We start from the raw sequence: 16,430 nt of genomic DNA, 5'->3' as shown, positions 1-16,430 counted from the left end.
GCATACTGAGTGAAGCACTTTCACAGCATCATCTTTTGGGATTTGCAATAGCTCATCTGGAATTCCATCACCTCTACTATCTTTGTTCTTAAGTGATACTTCCTAAGGCCTGTTTGACTTGCACTCCAGGATGTCTGGCTCTAGGTGAGTGATCACACAGTCGTGGTTATCTGTGTCATTAAGATCTTTTTTGTATAGTTAGTTCTTCTGTGTATTCTTGCCACCTCTTCCTAATATCTCCTGCTTCTGTTAGGTCCATACTGTTTCTGTCCTTTATTGTGCCCATCTTTGCATGAAATGTTCTCTTGGTATCTCTAATTTTCTTGAAGAGATCTCTGGTCTTTCCCATTCTATTGTTTTCCTCTATTTCTTTGCATTGATCACTTAGGAAGTCTTTCTTATCTCTTCTTGCTATTCTTTGGAACTCAACATTCAGATGGATATTTATCTTTCCTTTTCTCCTTTGCCTTTCACTTCTCTCCATTTCTCAGCTATTTGTAAGGCCTCCTCAGTCAGCCATTTTGCCTTTTTACATTTCTTCTTCTTTGAGATGGTTTTTTATTACCACCTCCTGTACAATGTTACGAACCTCTGTCCGTAGTTCTTCAGGAACTGTATCTTTCATACCTAATCCCTTGAATTTATTTGTTACTTCCACTTTATAAAGTGGAAGTGTATTACTATATTAAAGATATAGCAAAGATATTCAAATAGAAACCATTGAAATTGTTCTTTCATCTTCCTTCCTCTCTGAGCCAGGATGGTAAATTAGAAACAATATCGCATTCCTGGAGAATGACTGAAGACCATTGCTGTCTTAAGGGATTTGATTTAGGTCATACATGAATGGTATAGTGGTTTTCCCTACTTTCTTCAGTTTAAGTCTGAATTTTGCAATAAGGATTTCATGATCTGAGCCACAGTCAGGTCCTGGTCTTGTTTTTGCTGACTATACAGAGCTTCTCCATCTTCGACTACAAAGAATATAATCAATCTGATTTTGGTATTGACCATCTAGTGATTCCATGTGTAGAGTTGTTTCTTACGTTATTGTAAGAAGGTGTTTGTTATGACCAGTGAGTTCTCTTGGCAAAATTCTTTTAGCCTTTGCCCTGCTTCTGAGTTAACTGATTGAAATGCCTATGTCATGTTCTCAGTACTGTGACAACCACTGTGGCCAGAAGTATAAAACTCTACAATTGGCTAGGTCTGGGTCTCATGCCTACCTTATGGCCAGGAAGTTGGATACTATAATTGGCAGTCCCTTGAGAACTCATGGAGTGGAGAAAGGGAAATTCTCTGAAGAAGAGGGGGAAAGGAATGTCAGGCAGATCAAAAACAAAAACAAATACAAATGTCCACTCCACCCTGTCAACTGAACCACCTTTCCTTAGGACCCTGGAGCTGTTGATTTCTCTTTGTTTAATTTCCGTCTCATTCATTAGAGCAAATTAATTACTAATTTCTGATGATTTGTCCTTCTAAATATTTCTCATGTTTCTCTTCTTGTCCATTACAAATGCCATCTCCCTAGCTCAGATTTTTGTGACTTCACACCTGCTTGTGTTAATGAATTCCAAATTGACTTCCCTGCCCTCTCTCTGTAAAAGAGTCCCCCTAGCTCTGTAGCTAAATGCAACTTCTTAAACCTCTTAATGAGATAGGGTAAGAACCAGCTACCAGTAATAATGATTATAACAACAACTAACAAAATGCACATGTTAAGCATTTGTTATACACTAGATGTGTTAATAAGCCTTTACATATTTTATTTTGTTCTCAAAATAATCCTATAAGGTGTTGTGGTGGCCATGAGACTGTGCCCCTAATATTTCCTACTGCAGACTTTAATTAACTGGCAGGCCAAGCTGCTGCACTCCAAACCCACCACTGTATTTGCACAAAAGCCACACTTCCCATGGACTCTTCTCAGCCTATGACTGAGCACAGCAGGGCTGCAAAGGCAGGCCATTCCTGGGATATTAGGACTCCTTTGACAGGCTACATTGGCTTGAGGATTTCCCATTGGCCTTGCCAAAATTTTCTTTGAATGGCATCACAGTCTGAGACTCTTCCTCTCTAACTTTCCTTCTTTCCCTCTTTCCTACACAGGGGTCAGACCTGCATCATGTTCTGATAGCTCTCCATTTTCTCTCTCAGGAGCTCACACTGTCCCCACCGTAAATTTCTTGTATTTGTTTTCATATTGATATCTGCTTCTTAGATAATTCAACCAGTAGACATGGTCCAAGAAAACAGGTGGTAAGGTGGGGTTCTGGGCATGGTTCACCCATGTCCCAGTGGGCAAAGATTATTCCCTCCTGGGTGGTTTATGAAGCATAAATAGTCCCTAGCACACAGTGATTTTCCAGTAGCTAAAGATTTCACTGGAGGTGGCTTGGGAAATCTTCCTTGTTGAGGGGATTGACTTTGGTCATGTGATGATCCAACTGCAGAAGTTATGAGGGGGACAATGTATATGAAGACAGTGGAATTGGCTGGCTACTGCTAAGCTGAACTGATGCTCACTTGGCAGAGACACAATAAGAATCAGAAGGCTATTAACAAATAGTTAAAGTCTAAGTATGAGAACCCTTATTATTGCAGTGGAAGAGAGGATGTAACTGTATAGCAAACAGATAATCTGATTAGGATGGCAGAGCTCCAGAGACATTTAAAAACAGTAAAGGCAGGTCTGTTATGCTAAGTTCAGGGTCCTGGCTGGGAAAACCTGGGACCCTGACTTGTGAGGTAGGGACATCTGGATGGGTGCTTCTAAGGATATGGCTCTGAAGACCCCTCTCAACCCTAAGAATCTACAGAAGTAAACTGCTCTGTAACAGTCCTAGCACTTCTGTATTGACAGACATTATAAGTTGTAGAATCCCTCCTCCCATAAGTCAGAAAGTACACCCATAAGAATCCCGACCTCCTCTCCAGGCTGCCAAGCCAGTAACAGAGTCAAATATCAGCACAATTTGCTGATAAAGGAGAGAAGATGTCATACATTGGAGGAACTGCAAGAATTAGCTAGCGTGTACTGGCAGAAGCAAAGTGATATACATGGGATTGTAGTTTGATGGTGCTTTATCAGGGGACCTGGAATATAAGACTAGGTAAGTGAGAATTTATAGACTTCTGGGCAGTTTGGGATAATAGGGCTTAACACCCTGGCAAGAACCTTAAGGGCCTGGAGTAGTTCTTAAGAGTCTTTAACAAAGTGATAGCAATGTTGAGTAAAGTAGAAACACTTGAACTACCTTGGCGGATAGTAGAAGGCTAAGGAAAGTGGCCAAGCAGTAATGGCTGTATTATGTGAGGCCACCAAACACACCCACTGATTATATTCCATGAGAGAGCTCAGGAGACAACCCATTCACCAAGGCCATCAGGAAAGCACTGGTGAGAGTAACACCAGCATCATAGTGGTTGCTCTTCTCTACAGATCAGGGTCAGTTGTAGGAGAGGTGGTCACAGAGCTGAGCTCATAAGTATCTGTGGGGATGAGGAGCTTTAAGGTAATAGTATGTGTGTGCTAAATCGTGTCCAAATCTGCGACCCTATGGGACCGTAGCCCGCCAGGCTTCTCTGACCGTGGGATTCTCCAGGCAAGAATACTGGAGTGGGTTGCCATGCCCTTCTCCAGGGGGTCTTCCTGACCCAGGGATTGAATCCGAATCTCCTGCATCTCCTGTATTGGCAGGAGGGTTCTTTACCACTAGTGCCACCTGGGAAGCCTGTTTAAGGTAACAGAGGCCACAATAATTGTAATGACCTTCAAGGTCTAAGGGAACAGCCAAGGGACTTGAGCTGCATGGAATAGTGGCAGTAGCAGTAGAGCATGGTGTTTCCAGGAGAAAAATAGGTAGCACAGCATGGCAATTATATCCTATGATGATTCCCCTAGTTCTTTTCCCAAAGGCACCTGTGGAAGCTTACTTGGGTGATTGTATATTGGGAAGGGGAAAATACTCAAACATTTTTAGACCCACAGTCTGAGTTGACTTTGATACCTGGAGACACAAAGCATGAGCATAGTTCTAATAGAGTGGACCTCTAATAGGCCTACAGAGACCAAATAATAAATGAAGTTCTTGCTAACATCTGGCTCCAAGTAGGCTTGCTGCATTTGTGGATACCCTCGGTGGTTATTTCTCTTATTTTTGATTACATTCATATACTTGGATGTTAGAGTAACCCTCACATTGGGTTAAAGATATAGTAAAGATGGTCAAGTAGAAACCTTTGAAATTGTTCTTTCATCCTCCTTCCTTTCTGAACCAAGATAGTAAATTGGAAACAATATCACATCCCTGGAGAATGACTGAAGACCATTGCTGGCTTAAACAAGCAGTAGCCTTCATCATAGTTACTGTGCCAGATATGGTCTAATTGCTAGAGCAGATCAGTAAGGCTTCAAGTATATGGTACATGGCCATTAATCTGACAAAAACATTCTTTTCACTTCAAATCAGAAAAGAAGGGATGGCCAACAATACTCATTTACATTTTGGTCTCAGGGCTATGTCAGCTTTCCTGTCCAGTCATAATACAGCTGAGATCTAGAGTGACTGGGCATTCCACAAATCATCACACTAATCCATTTTATTGATAGCATACTGGTATGCTCTAGAGGGTGGGAGCAAAACCCTACAGGGATTCAGGGACCTGCCATTTCAGTGAAGTTTTTAGAAGTCCAGTGGTCAGGAGTATATTGGGATAGCTCTCCAAAGTATAAAACAAATCGCTGCATCTTGTATCCCCTACCACAAAGATGGAAGCACAGCACCAGTGGTCCTCCTTGGGTTCAGGAAGCAATATTTTCTACAGCTAGGTTCATTGCTGTGGCTTACATAGAGTGACAGAAAGCCTGCCAGCTTTGAGTGAAACCTAGAAAAGAAAAGTTTCTGCCAATAGGATCTAGAGAATTCTATGTTGTTGGAAGTGTCAGTGGTAGGAAATGATGCAGTTTGGAGCATATGTTAAGCTTCAGTGGGACAATCGCACTGTAAGTTCTTGGGATTCTGGTTTCTGTTGCCTCTGAATATCCAATCTGTCACCAATAGAGACCAATGCTGAGCCCTTGATAGGACACTTTTCCTTGAGCAGACCAACCAGCTACTTGGTGGCAAGTCAGATGTTTTGGGTCTCTCCCACAATGGCGGGACCAGTGGTTCATCCTCACAGGGATATATGACTTTTTGGGGGTATAGGTTTGCATTTTCTACCTGTAGTGCCTCAGTCAGCATCACTATTTAGGGGCTTAGGAAATGCCTGATCTTCAGGCAGGGATTCTCACACAACTTAGCATCCCAGCATGGGAACCTCGTCAGAGTGAAGGATGTGTGGAGTGAGCCCATGAGCATAGGTCCACTGGTCATATCACATACTGTACCATTCAGGGGCAGCTGGCCTCAGAAAATGTTGAACAGCCTTTTAAAGACACAGCTAAAGTGCCAGTGTGGTGGCAACACTTTGAAAGGATGGGGCACCATCCTTCATTATGTAGTATATATGGAGAGAACATGATGTGTGCTAGATCCCCAGTGGGAAGAATTCATGGGTCTTGGAAGCAAGGGGTGCAAGCAGAAGTAACCCCACTTACCATTACTCACAAGGACCCAGAGAGGGGTTTTGTACTTCCTGCCTCTGCACCTCTGAGCTTTGTAGAGTTGGAGGTTCTGATATCTAAAGAAGGTGTAATCTTGCCAGGGGACACAACAAGGATCCTACTGGACTATAAGCACTGACTGAGGCTAGCGCATTTTGGACTTCTGTGTCTAAGGACCAGCCTGAGAGAAGAGCCACCATATTGGCAGAAGTAATTGACCCTGATCAGCAGGAGACAGTAAGGCTGTTTTTACTCAACGTGGACAGGGAGGGAATAAGTGTGAAATTTCTGTGATGCAGTGGGGCATTTCCTTGCCCTTTTGATTGGACACATGCAGCAGATCTAGTCTGAGAAGGGTGTGGTTACTCACAGCATGATTACCAGACAGTTCAGGAATGAAGGCTCAGGTTGACGAAATATGTTACCGATCAGGTTCTTGACCTCATTAATCAACAGAAATGGACCACAGGCCAGATAAGAGATTTAGACCTTAGGCTTTACTAGGTGCTATGGGCTAAGGGTAGAGATGTGTCCAGGGGTCCGGCCAGGAGTGGCTTAGGTGGTTTGCCCACCCCTTAGGTGATGTGTGTAGGGAGCATGCACAGTACCCTGCTTTTGCTCCTGACCCTCCTCCTTTTGCTCCAGGCTCTTCAAAAGTGGCAGCTGGGGTTTTTGGTCTCTTTGTATCTTTTGTCCAGAATTTGCTCTAACTGTAGTATGCATGCAGTTATTTTTAGTCCCATATAGTTTCCTTGTATTTTGTTGCTGGAGATGTGTGTCCCGTTACAAGCATTGCTGGCACTGCAGCAAAGGGTCCCAGGTCCCAGCCTGTCTCAAAGTCACCCTACCAGGTGAGTCACCAAGACCAGCCAAGGTGACAGATGACAGTGAGGGGAATTTAGAAAGGAGGAGGCAGGGTGTGAGTACCAGTTGCAGGCCTGAGATCAGTGACGGTGACGAGGACTACAGTCTGTTTCACTCAGCAGGCCCTTTCTCCCATGGAACCATGGAGGGGCTGCTCCCCAGGCCCTTGTGGAGAGGGAGATGTGTGTGACCATAGGAATGTGTCTCAGAACTCCTACTGTGGGCAGCGTAATCGATGTCCTCAGCTGCTGTGTTCTACAATAGCACTACAGTTTACTCCAAGGCCCCATTTCCTGTGGTCTGTTTCTAGCCAGTGACGGTGCGCAGCGGGCCCATTCCTGTGAGACGGAGGGCACCTCTGACAGAAGATTTTGGCCTGAGAATCCTACATCAGCTTTGTAGAAACTTTCTGAAAGTGTGGCATTCTGAGGCCCCTCCAGTACTATCTTCCTTCTTTCCCTCGCTCCTTCTCTTCGGTCAGATGTGTGTCACTGTCTGGCACATCTCAGCCTTCTCCGTCCAGCTTTATCCCCATTTTTTTTCCCCACAGGCACTTCCCCCAGTTACTTGCAAGTCTAGCCTGATCTTGCTTCTGAACTAACACAGGTAGGTAGAAATTTACTGACTTTATAGATGAAGAAACTGTGCTTCAGTGAGGTTGAGTGACTTACTCAAGGTTATACTGTCAATAAGAGCCATAATTTAAATCCAAGATCATCTGGCTTCAAAGCCCATGTGCCTAGATTTCATATTTCCTTTTTTCCTGCTTCTGCAGTTTCTGTTGTCTTCATTCTCTCCCAACCTCCTGGAAAGGCTTTTGAATATTTTAGTCTGTCCCTACCCTGCAAAGGCAGGAGGAGTTTTGGGTACACTTGTAACAGAATGTGAAAGAAAGAACATTGTACACTTGGGATCAGTTACAGTTCTTGAGGTTAAAGAGCCCCCCTGTGAAGGAGAAACTCAGGGGACAGTGTTGGTGAACTTCCCCTCCTCTCCTGGAGAGTCTTTCTGGAGTGTTAAACTGTGGAAGTTCGGAGTTTTATTTTATAAGAAAAACTGTATGACTTTAAACCCTGATCTTACTAGTACCTGTCCTCCTTTTTACCCAAAAATCTTCTGTGAATTTTTAAGGTTTCCTCTTCTCTTTTTTAAAAAATTAATTTATTTTTGGCTCTGTGGGGCTTCAGTTGCAGCATGCGGGATATTTCTTTGCATCGCGTGAGCTCTGTAGTTGTTATGTCTGGGCTTAGTTGTCCCAAGGTGTGTGAGATCTTAGTTTCCTGACCAGGGATCTCACCCAGATCTGTTTCCCTAAAAGGGGGATTCTTAACCATTGGACCACCGGGGAAGTCCAGGGTTTCCTCTTCTTAATTAAATAAGACACAGAATTTTTAAGGAATGAAAATCAAGGGTGTGTGGACTTTGTGGTTGGGCACCACCTGTGGAATTCATTCACCCATTCCTGGTCACAGTTTCTCTCACTGCCCTGGCCTCAAGGAGACCATGCTCTTTTACCACACTGATTCTCACATGGACATACAGCTTTATGGAGATTTCCTGTTGAAAGCTGAAATACCTGAATGAGATGTTGGTAAAGGATAACAAAAGGAAAACCAGCCTAGGGAGTGCCATCTGTCAGTAGCAGGCAATATGGCTTGCAGGTCAGCTTTGTTTTCAGAGTCTTCAGGATGCATTCCATCTTTGGACAGGTCACCCAAGATCTTCCCTTCCTGGCCCTTGGTGGGCCTCCCAAACCACTGCCTTTTACAGGAGTGAGACCAGATAGCTGTCTGCCTTGGGGCCCACTTTAATTGTTGTGTTTCAGATAAAGTATTCCCTTTTCTTTGTAGAGGATCCGAGCTCATCCTAGGGGCTTCCCAGCTGGTGCTAGTGGTAAAAGAACCTGCCTGCCAATGCAGGAGACATAAGAGATGTGGGTTCGATCCCTGGGTCAGGAAGATCCCCTGGAGGAGGGCATGGCAACTCACTCTAATATTCTTGCCTGGAGAATCCCATGGACAGGAAAGCCAGGCAGGCTACAGTCCATAGGTTGCAAAGAGTCAAACACGACTGAAGCAACTTAGCACACACGCACACATGCTCACTGTAGATGTTTAACACAGGGAATCATTTCATCTAACTGCTGAAACTTAGTCCCTTTCCAGTAGGGATGAAGTTTCCACAGCATATCATAATTCAACCCCTTCTCTTCACCCATCTTCATCTTCATCATCATTTTCATCTCTAATGGATCATTCCCATATTCTCATCTGCATGCAAGCATGCTGTGATATATTAACACCATCTTAACAAAACACAAACCACAGAACAAATGTACTCTGTTCTACAACCACTTTCAGTTTATGACTCTTTTCTCTGTTCTCTTTCTAGCATATCTGTCTCTACTGCCTCTTTCTCCATTTTTTACTGTACCCACACATCAATTAGGCCTTTATCCCTACCATTCCACTGAGAGTGCTCTTGTGAAGCTCCTCAGTGGCCTCCAGGTTATGAAATCCAGCATTTAATTTTCAGTCCCCATCTTGTTTGTCTACTGGGCAATATTAACATAGTCGATTACTCCCTTGGGCCTTCAAAAGGATGTTCACTTGACTTTCGAGATACCATAATCCCTTGGTTTCCTGCCTATATTCATGAAGCTTTCCTTCTCATATTTCTTTATCATATTGGAGTGCCCTAGGACTCTGGCCTCAGACCTTTTCTCTACCTGTGAAAGTGAAGTCACTTAGTCATGTCTGACTCTTTGCAACCCCATGGACTCCTCTGTCCATGGGATTTTCCAGGTAAGAATGCTGGAGTGGGTTGGCATTTCCTTCTCCAGGGGATCTTCCCGACCCAGGGATTGAACCCAGGTCTTCTTGCGTTGCAGGCAGATGCTTTACTGTCTGAGCCATCAGGAAAGTCCCTTTTCTCTACCTATAGTCATACCCTATTGAGGGTTGGCAAACTACTTCTATAAAGGACCAGATAGTAAATATTTTTGGTTTTGTGGACCATATGATCTCTTGCAACTACTCAAGAAGCCATAGACAGTACAAACAAGAATGTTGAATTGATAATTGTCATGATTGTTATATGTATTCAGTGCATATTATGAACCTTACACTGCGAAATAAACAACATTTGTCAACCTGGTATTTTAGCATAGTTGTTGTTCAGTTGCTCAGTCATGTCCAACTGTTTGCCAGGCTTCTCTGTCCTTCACTATCTCCCAGAGCTTGCTCAAACTCATCTCCACTGAGTCAGTGATACCATCCAACCATCTTGTCCTCTGTTGTCCCTTTCTCCTCCTGCCTTCTGTCTTTCCCAGCATCAGGGTCTTTTCTAATGAGTAGACTCTTCTAATCAGGTGGCCAAAGTATTGGAGTTTCAGCTTCAACATCAGTCCTTCTAATGAATATTCAGGATTGATTTCATTTAGGATTGGTTGGATCTCCTTGTATTGCAAGGGACTCTCAAGAGTCTTCTCAAACACTACAGCTCAAAAGCATCAATTCTTTGGTGTTCAGCCTTCTTTATGATCCAATGCTCACATCCATACATGACCACTGGAGAAACCATAGCTTTGACTATATGGACCTTTGTTGGCAAAATAATGTCTCTGCTTTTTAATATGCTGTCTAGGTTGGTCATAGCTTTTCTTCCAAGGAGCAAGTGTCTTAATTCATGGCTGCAGTCACCGTCTGCAGTGATTTTAGAGCCCAAGTCTGTTAAAGTCTGTTTACTGTTTCCATTGTTTCCCCATCTATTTGCCTTGAAGTTATAGAACCAGTTGCCATGATTTTTGTTTTTAGCATAGTTGCCTGAGCGTTAATGGAGCTTAGATGGAGGAAAAGATCCTTACCTGTATAGGGGAGGGGAGGAGTTATATTTTGAAATGTGTATATTTCTTCAGGATCTTGTGCCCAATTTTGTTTAAAATTCAAGGGTTTTAAAAGACTCTGCCGATAAAGGTCCATCTAGCCAGTAATCTTGCCTGGAAGCTCCCATGGGCGGAGGAGCCTGGTAGGCTGCAGTCCATGAGGTTGCGAAGAGTCGGCCATGACTGAGCGACTTCACTTTCACTTTTCACTCTCATGCATTGGAGAAGGAAATGGCAACCCACTCCATCGTTCTTGCCTGGAGAATTGAAGGGATAGAGGAGCCTGGTAGGCTGCCATCTATGGGGTTGCACAGAGTTGGACACGACTGAAGTGACTTAGCAGCAGCAGCAGCAGCAGTCAAAGCTATGGTTTTTCCAGTAGTCGTGTATGGATGTGAGAGTTGGACCATAAAGAAAGCTAAGCACCGATGAATTGATGCTTTTGAACTGTGGTGTTGGAGAAGACTCTTGAGAGTCCCTTGGACTGCCAGGAGATCAAACCAGTCCATCCTAAAGGAAATCAGTTCTGAACATTCATTGGAAGGACTGATGCTGAAGCTGAAACTCCAATACTTTGGCCACCTCATGCGAAGAGTTGACTCATTGGAAAAGACCCTGATGCTGGGAAAGATTGAAGGGAGGAGGAGAAGGGGACGACAGAGGATGAGACAATTGGTTGGCCTTACCGACTTGATGGACATGTGTTTGAGCAAGCTCTGGGAGTTGGTGATGGACAGGGAAGCCTGGCCTGCTGCAGTCCATGGGATTGCAAAGAGTCGGACATGACTGAGCAACTAAACTGAACTGAAAAAGGTTCAAGGCTTAATTTGAACTTGTTTTTCTTATTAATGTCAGCATTCAGTGTTTTCTCCTGTGGAAGAAGGATGCGTGTAGGGAGTGGAGGGTGGCTTGGGTGTGGCTCGGGGGAGAAATGAGGGACAGCTTCTTAGTAGGGTCTGAGAAAAAGGGCGGTTACTTTATTTGTTGAGATGGGGTGATTAAACTCTCAAAGTGGATTTTGAGAGACAGCTGCACACAGAAAAGAGATGATGATTAGAACTAATTACTGTTGTTGTAGATGTTTTGCATTTCTATGGCACTTTGTATTTACAAAGAATTTTGTAATTGCTGATTAACTTTCCCACACCAGACAGAACCTTGTGACAGGGGCAGCAGTACCACAGATGTTTGTATTTGTTTTCTGGGAAGAAATTTGAGCTGCTTTGGCCACATACTAGAATTAAGGAATCAAAATCCTTATTGCAGCTCTTTTAACTTCCTTTGTGACTTTGAGAGTGCAAATGTGAACACTGTTAAAATTATTCTGTAATCTTATTATGAAGAATAACTCATGAGTATTGTTTAGTACTTTGCTAAATTAAAAGAAGATATTATATGTAGGTATATAATAACAATACTAACTTCTCAAAAATTGTTTCCTCCAGGTTTTTTAAAAATAAAATTAACAATAGTGTCTATATCATATTTTTACATATCAAGTGCTTAGAATAGTGCCTAACATATGTACTTAATAAGTACTTAATAAGTGTTATCCATTATTAATACTGCAACAAGACCCATGTAACATGCATTCTTTAAAAATTTTTTTTTTAATTTATTTTTTGGCTGCACTGGATCTCTGTTGCCACACGTGGGCTTTTCTCTAGCTGTAGCTAGCTAGAGCTTCTCTAGTTGTGGTGCGTGGGCTTCTCATTGAGGTGGCTTCTTTTGTTGTAGGGCATGGGCTCTAGGGCTCTCGGGCTCAGTAGTTGTGGCTCACAGGCTGTGGGATCTTCCTGGACCAGGGATTGAACTCATGTGCCCTGCATTGGCAGGAGGATTCTTAACCACTGGACCACCTGAGAAGTCCACACATACATTCTTATTGCTTCTACTTGATTGCTTTAGTGTTCCTGTCTTTGTATAAAAATGCATGCAGGTGTACATTCACTTATTCAGCAATATTCATTGAGTGACTACTGTTTATCAGACATTGTTCTTAGAGCTGGGGATACAGTGGTGAACAAAAAAGGAGTACCTGCTTGCATGAAGCTTGTGTTCTGGCAGGAGGGGAAGGACTCACATTATCTCACTTCTACTAGAAAATGTTCTAGTAGGAGTTAGGCTGGCATGGAGAGGACAGAAGAATGATTAGGGTATATTTGGGATATGTATGGAAAAAATTCCTGAATTTTTACATAAAAATAGTATTTTGTTATAGCAATAGGTTAAGTATTTATTTATAAGCTATTCATTTTTATAGATGTATTTAAATTTCCTGGTGACTCAGAAAGTAAAGAATCTGCCTGCAATGTGGGAGACCCAGGTTTGAGCCAGGAGGATCCCCTGGAGAAGGAAATGGCAACCCACTCCAGTATTCTTGCCTGGAAAATCCCATGGACAGAGGAGCCTGGGGGGCTACAGTCCATGGGGTCACAAAGAGTCAGTGGGTCATGACTGAATGCCTAATACACACACACTCATATATTGTATTTTAAGACAAATATGCTTATGATTTTATAAAATATTTAAAGAAAACATTATTTCATTTATTATAATATAAATGCTAATGCCACCATACTGAAATTTTTAAGAATAGAAAAAGTATCTATAATTTCATTACAATATTATTCCTTCTAAATTGCCTGCTTTGACGAATGGATAAGGAAGCTGTGGTACATATACACAATGGAATATTACTCAGCCATTAAAAAAAATACATTTGAATCGGTTCTACTGAGATGGATGAAACTGGAGCCCATTATACAGAGTGAAGTAAGCCAGAAAGAAAAACAACAATACAGTATACTAATGCATATATATGGAATTTGAAAGATGGTAACGATAACCCTATATGCGAGACAGAATAAGAGACACAGATGCATGGAACAATTTTATGGACTCTGAGGGAGAAGGTGAGGGTGGGACGTTCTGGGAGAATAGCATTGAAACATGTATATTATCATATGTGAAACAGAACACCATTCCATGTTCGATGCATGTGACAAGGGCTCAGGGCCGGGGCAATGGGATGATCCAGAAGGATGGGATGGGGAGGGAGGTGGGTGGGGGGTCCAGGAAGGGGAACACATGTAAACCCATGGCTGATTCATGTCAATGTATGGCAAAAACTATTACAATATTGTAAAGTAATTAGCCCCCAACTAAAATAAATAAATTTATTAAAAATAAATAAATAAATAAATAAATTGCCTGCTTCAACATAGGAAAAATAGGCTCAGTTTCCTGACATTTGGGCATGGTTTGGAGTTGCAGACAGATCATAGGGATGGTAGTAGTAGGGAAGAATATTACATAATGGCATGTAACTCCCTTAGGGCCTGCTTTGATGGGATGGAGTAAAGGGAGAGGAATATTGGCCATGGTGAAAAAGAACAGGTGAAGGTGAATAGACTGAGTCAGAATTAAATCTCTGGGACATGCCAGGTGCCAGAAGACCAGAGAGAAGGTTCTAGAGGTAGAGAAGAGCCCCAGGTTCTCACCTGTCTTCTCAACCTCAGATGATTTCTGGGGAAATAGCTGCCCCTACCCCCACAACATAAAGACTTAACATTTTTCTTTCTGTTAGGGTTTTCGGGCAATGGATTAGAAATGCAAGCCAGAGTCATGCCAAGATAACCCTGAAACAAGTTAATTTTGGGTTATACAGGCTGTGAGTTTGGCCCCTTGCCCTCTTTTCCAGCTGCCGCCAAAGTCTTCTCAGTCTGGGTTCTGCCTGGATACATCTAAATTGGGATGCAGCTTCCCAATTTATTCCTCACTCTCCATACACTGAAATGAGTGTATGAACAATTTGTAGATTTTTAAGGTTGGAATTAGAGTTATGAAATTGAAAAAGATGTCAAAAAGATCATCTGGGAAGTTTCTCTCCATGTCCCTGACCCTGTCTGAAAAGTGTGTGTGTTTGTTTCTCCTGCTTAAACTGTCAGTTCTCTGATGGCAAGATTCCATAAACTAAGACCGATAGTCACACAACTCCTAGAAATCTTCATGAGTATGAGGAGTAAATGTCCCCAAACTTGATGGAAATGTTTTGGAGGCTCTTCTGCCTTCTTCTAGGCCCCTTTCTGAGACACTCCCTTGAATGTCTGGGTGCAGGCTCTGGGTATGAGCATTAGTTGGAAAACTCTAAAGCTTTCTTTATTCTGGACACTAGGCTCACTGGATTCCTAGCACCTCCTTTAACAGTGCAGCCTCCATGCTCTGTCATTCTGTCAGAAAATCCTATAAGGGTAAGGAGAAAATTCATTTCAGCAGAAAACTCCCATATAGTGTCTCTGATCTCAGGTTCCTTCAGTTTTACCAAAGGAAAAGTCAGCCAGGTCATCCTCTGCTGTGAAGAGACTTAGGCAGGAGTCCATGGCAGCACTTCAGTGCACTGAGAAACCTGTACAAACGAATGGCTCATCCCAGGTACTGAGAATTTAAACTTCAGGCTTCGATGATGCCCCTAGACACGTTAGGGAGACGACCAACAGTTTTTCTACTTTACATGGAAATGCTAATTTCATTGCAAAAGAGAAGTACCAAAATAGTATTATGATTTTAACAGTAGAAATGTAGGAGTGTGGAATTTGTAATGTTATAGACAAATTAAGCATGAAATGCAAATACCACATCAGAGTGGGCTGGATATCCAGATCTCAGCTGAAATTCTCTGAAAGGGTTACAGTGGCTAACTAGTGCACCTGACTAAAAGGGCTCCTGTGTGAGGCGACTGGAGAGGGTAAAAATAGAGGATGTAGAGAGAGGAGGAGGCAGTCTTAGGTTTGTGACGTCTCCTCAGCTCATCTGGGGAAGTTGTTCGTAGATTTGAATATTTACAGGAATGAATATGCTGAAATATATATATTTGAGAGTTAATAATGGTTACTTGGGAGGATAATACAGACTGCTGCTTCTGATGATGTGACAACTTGAAGACTGTCTTAGTATGTTTGGGCTTCTGTAACAATACCGTAGACTGGGTGGCTTTTAAATAACAGAATTTATTTCTTATGCTTCTAGAGACTGAAGCTCAAGATCAAGGTGCCAGTCAGTAGCTTCAGTGTCCAGTGAGGACCTGCTTCCTGGTTCATAGATGGCCGTCTTTTTGTTGTAATCTGAGATGGTGGAAAACAGAGGGGGAAGCGAGCTCTATCATGACCCTTTTAAGGGTATATATACAGTAATCTCATTCATGAGGGTTCCACCCTCATGACTTCATCTAATCCAAATTACCTCTCAAATACCACTTCTGAATACCATCCCTTTGGGGTTAGGGTTTCAATATGTGAATTTGTAGGAGGACATAAACATTTAGTCCATACAAAGACATTTGATAACCTGCAATTCTGATTGCTTCAATCCTCTGTTCAGAGTCCTCCGATGGATCTTAGTGCCAATAGCACAAGTCACTCATTATTTATTGGTTGGCTAATATTAGTTTTTCATTCTTTCTACAAATATTTATTGAGTAGCTGATCTAATCTTACCTATGAGCCCTGCTCCTTTGTTTGCTGGGCATCCCAGGTGGCATTAATGGTAAAGAATCTGCTTGCTAGTGCAGGAGACTTAAGAGATGCAGGTTCAATCCCTAGGTCAGGAAGATTCCCTGGAGAAGGAAATGGCCTTTGTTTGAATCTCTGACTTGTTTTGAACAGCATTAGGAAAGTCTTTATATATATAGATTTGTTGTTTAGTCACTGAGTTGTGTCCTGTTCTTTTGTGATCCCATGGACAGTAGCCGGCCAGGCTCCTCTGTCCATGGAATTTCCCAGGTAAGAACACTGAAGTGGGTTGCCGCTTCCTTCTCCACGGGATCTTCCTGACCCAGGGACTGAACCTGCAGCTCCTGCATTGGCAGATGGATTCTTTACCACTGAGCCACCAGGGAAGCCCATACATATAGATGAGTGGTTGTAAAATATGATTTATGTGCTATTTTGCAGTCTCAGGATTTTCTTCTGTCTATGGAATTTTCTGGGCAAGAGTACTGGAGTGGGTTGCCATTTCCTTCTCCAGGGGATCTTCCCAACCTGGGGATCAAACCCATGTCTCCTGCATTGCAGG

At 42.7% G+C, this 16,430-nt stretch overlaps 1 protein-coding gene and 1 long non-coding RNA gene across 6 annotated transcripts in view; one reads left to right on the top strand and one right to left on the bottom strand.

Annotated features, from left to right (window-relative positions):
- The window catches only part of LOC145512800 (protein SPATA31F3), an 84,906-nt gene that overhangs the window by 26,333 nt on the left and 42,143 nt on the right, over nt 1-16,430 (top strand). The window lies entirely within an intron of this gene.
- LOC145512912 (uncharacterized) overlaps nt 6,094-16,430 on the bottom strand; it is a 67,428-nt gene continuing 57,091 nt past the window's right edge. Inside the window, exon 2 of the long non-coding RNA XR_014058913.1 lies at nt 6,094-8,382. This is a non-coding gene — a long non-coding RNA (uncharacterized LOC145512912). The remainder of the gene's footprint in view (nt 8,383-16,430) is intronic.

This window comes from Giraffa tippelskirchi, chromosome 1, assembly GCF_054371585.1.
Source record: "Giraffa tippelskirchi isolate mGirTip1 chromosome 1, T2T-mGirTip1v1.2.pri, whole genome shotgun sequence".
Classification (NCBI taxonomy): domain Eukaryota; kingdom Metazoa; phylum Chordata; class Mammalia; order Artiodactyla; family Giraffidae; genus Giraffa; species Giraffa tippelskirchi.
The sequence above is the reverse complement of the archived record's forward strand: the minus strand, read 5'-3'. Positions and strand labels throughout refer to the sequence as shown.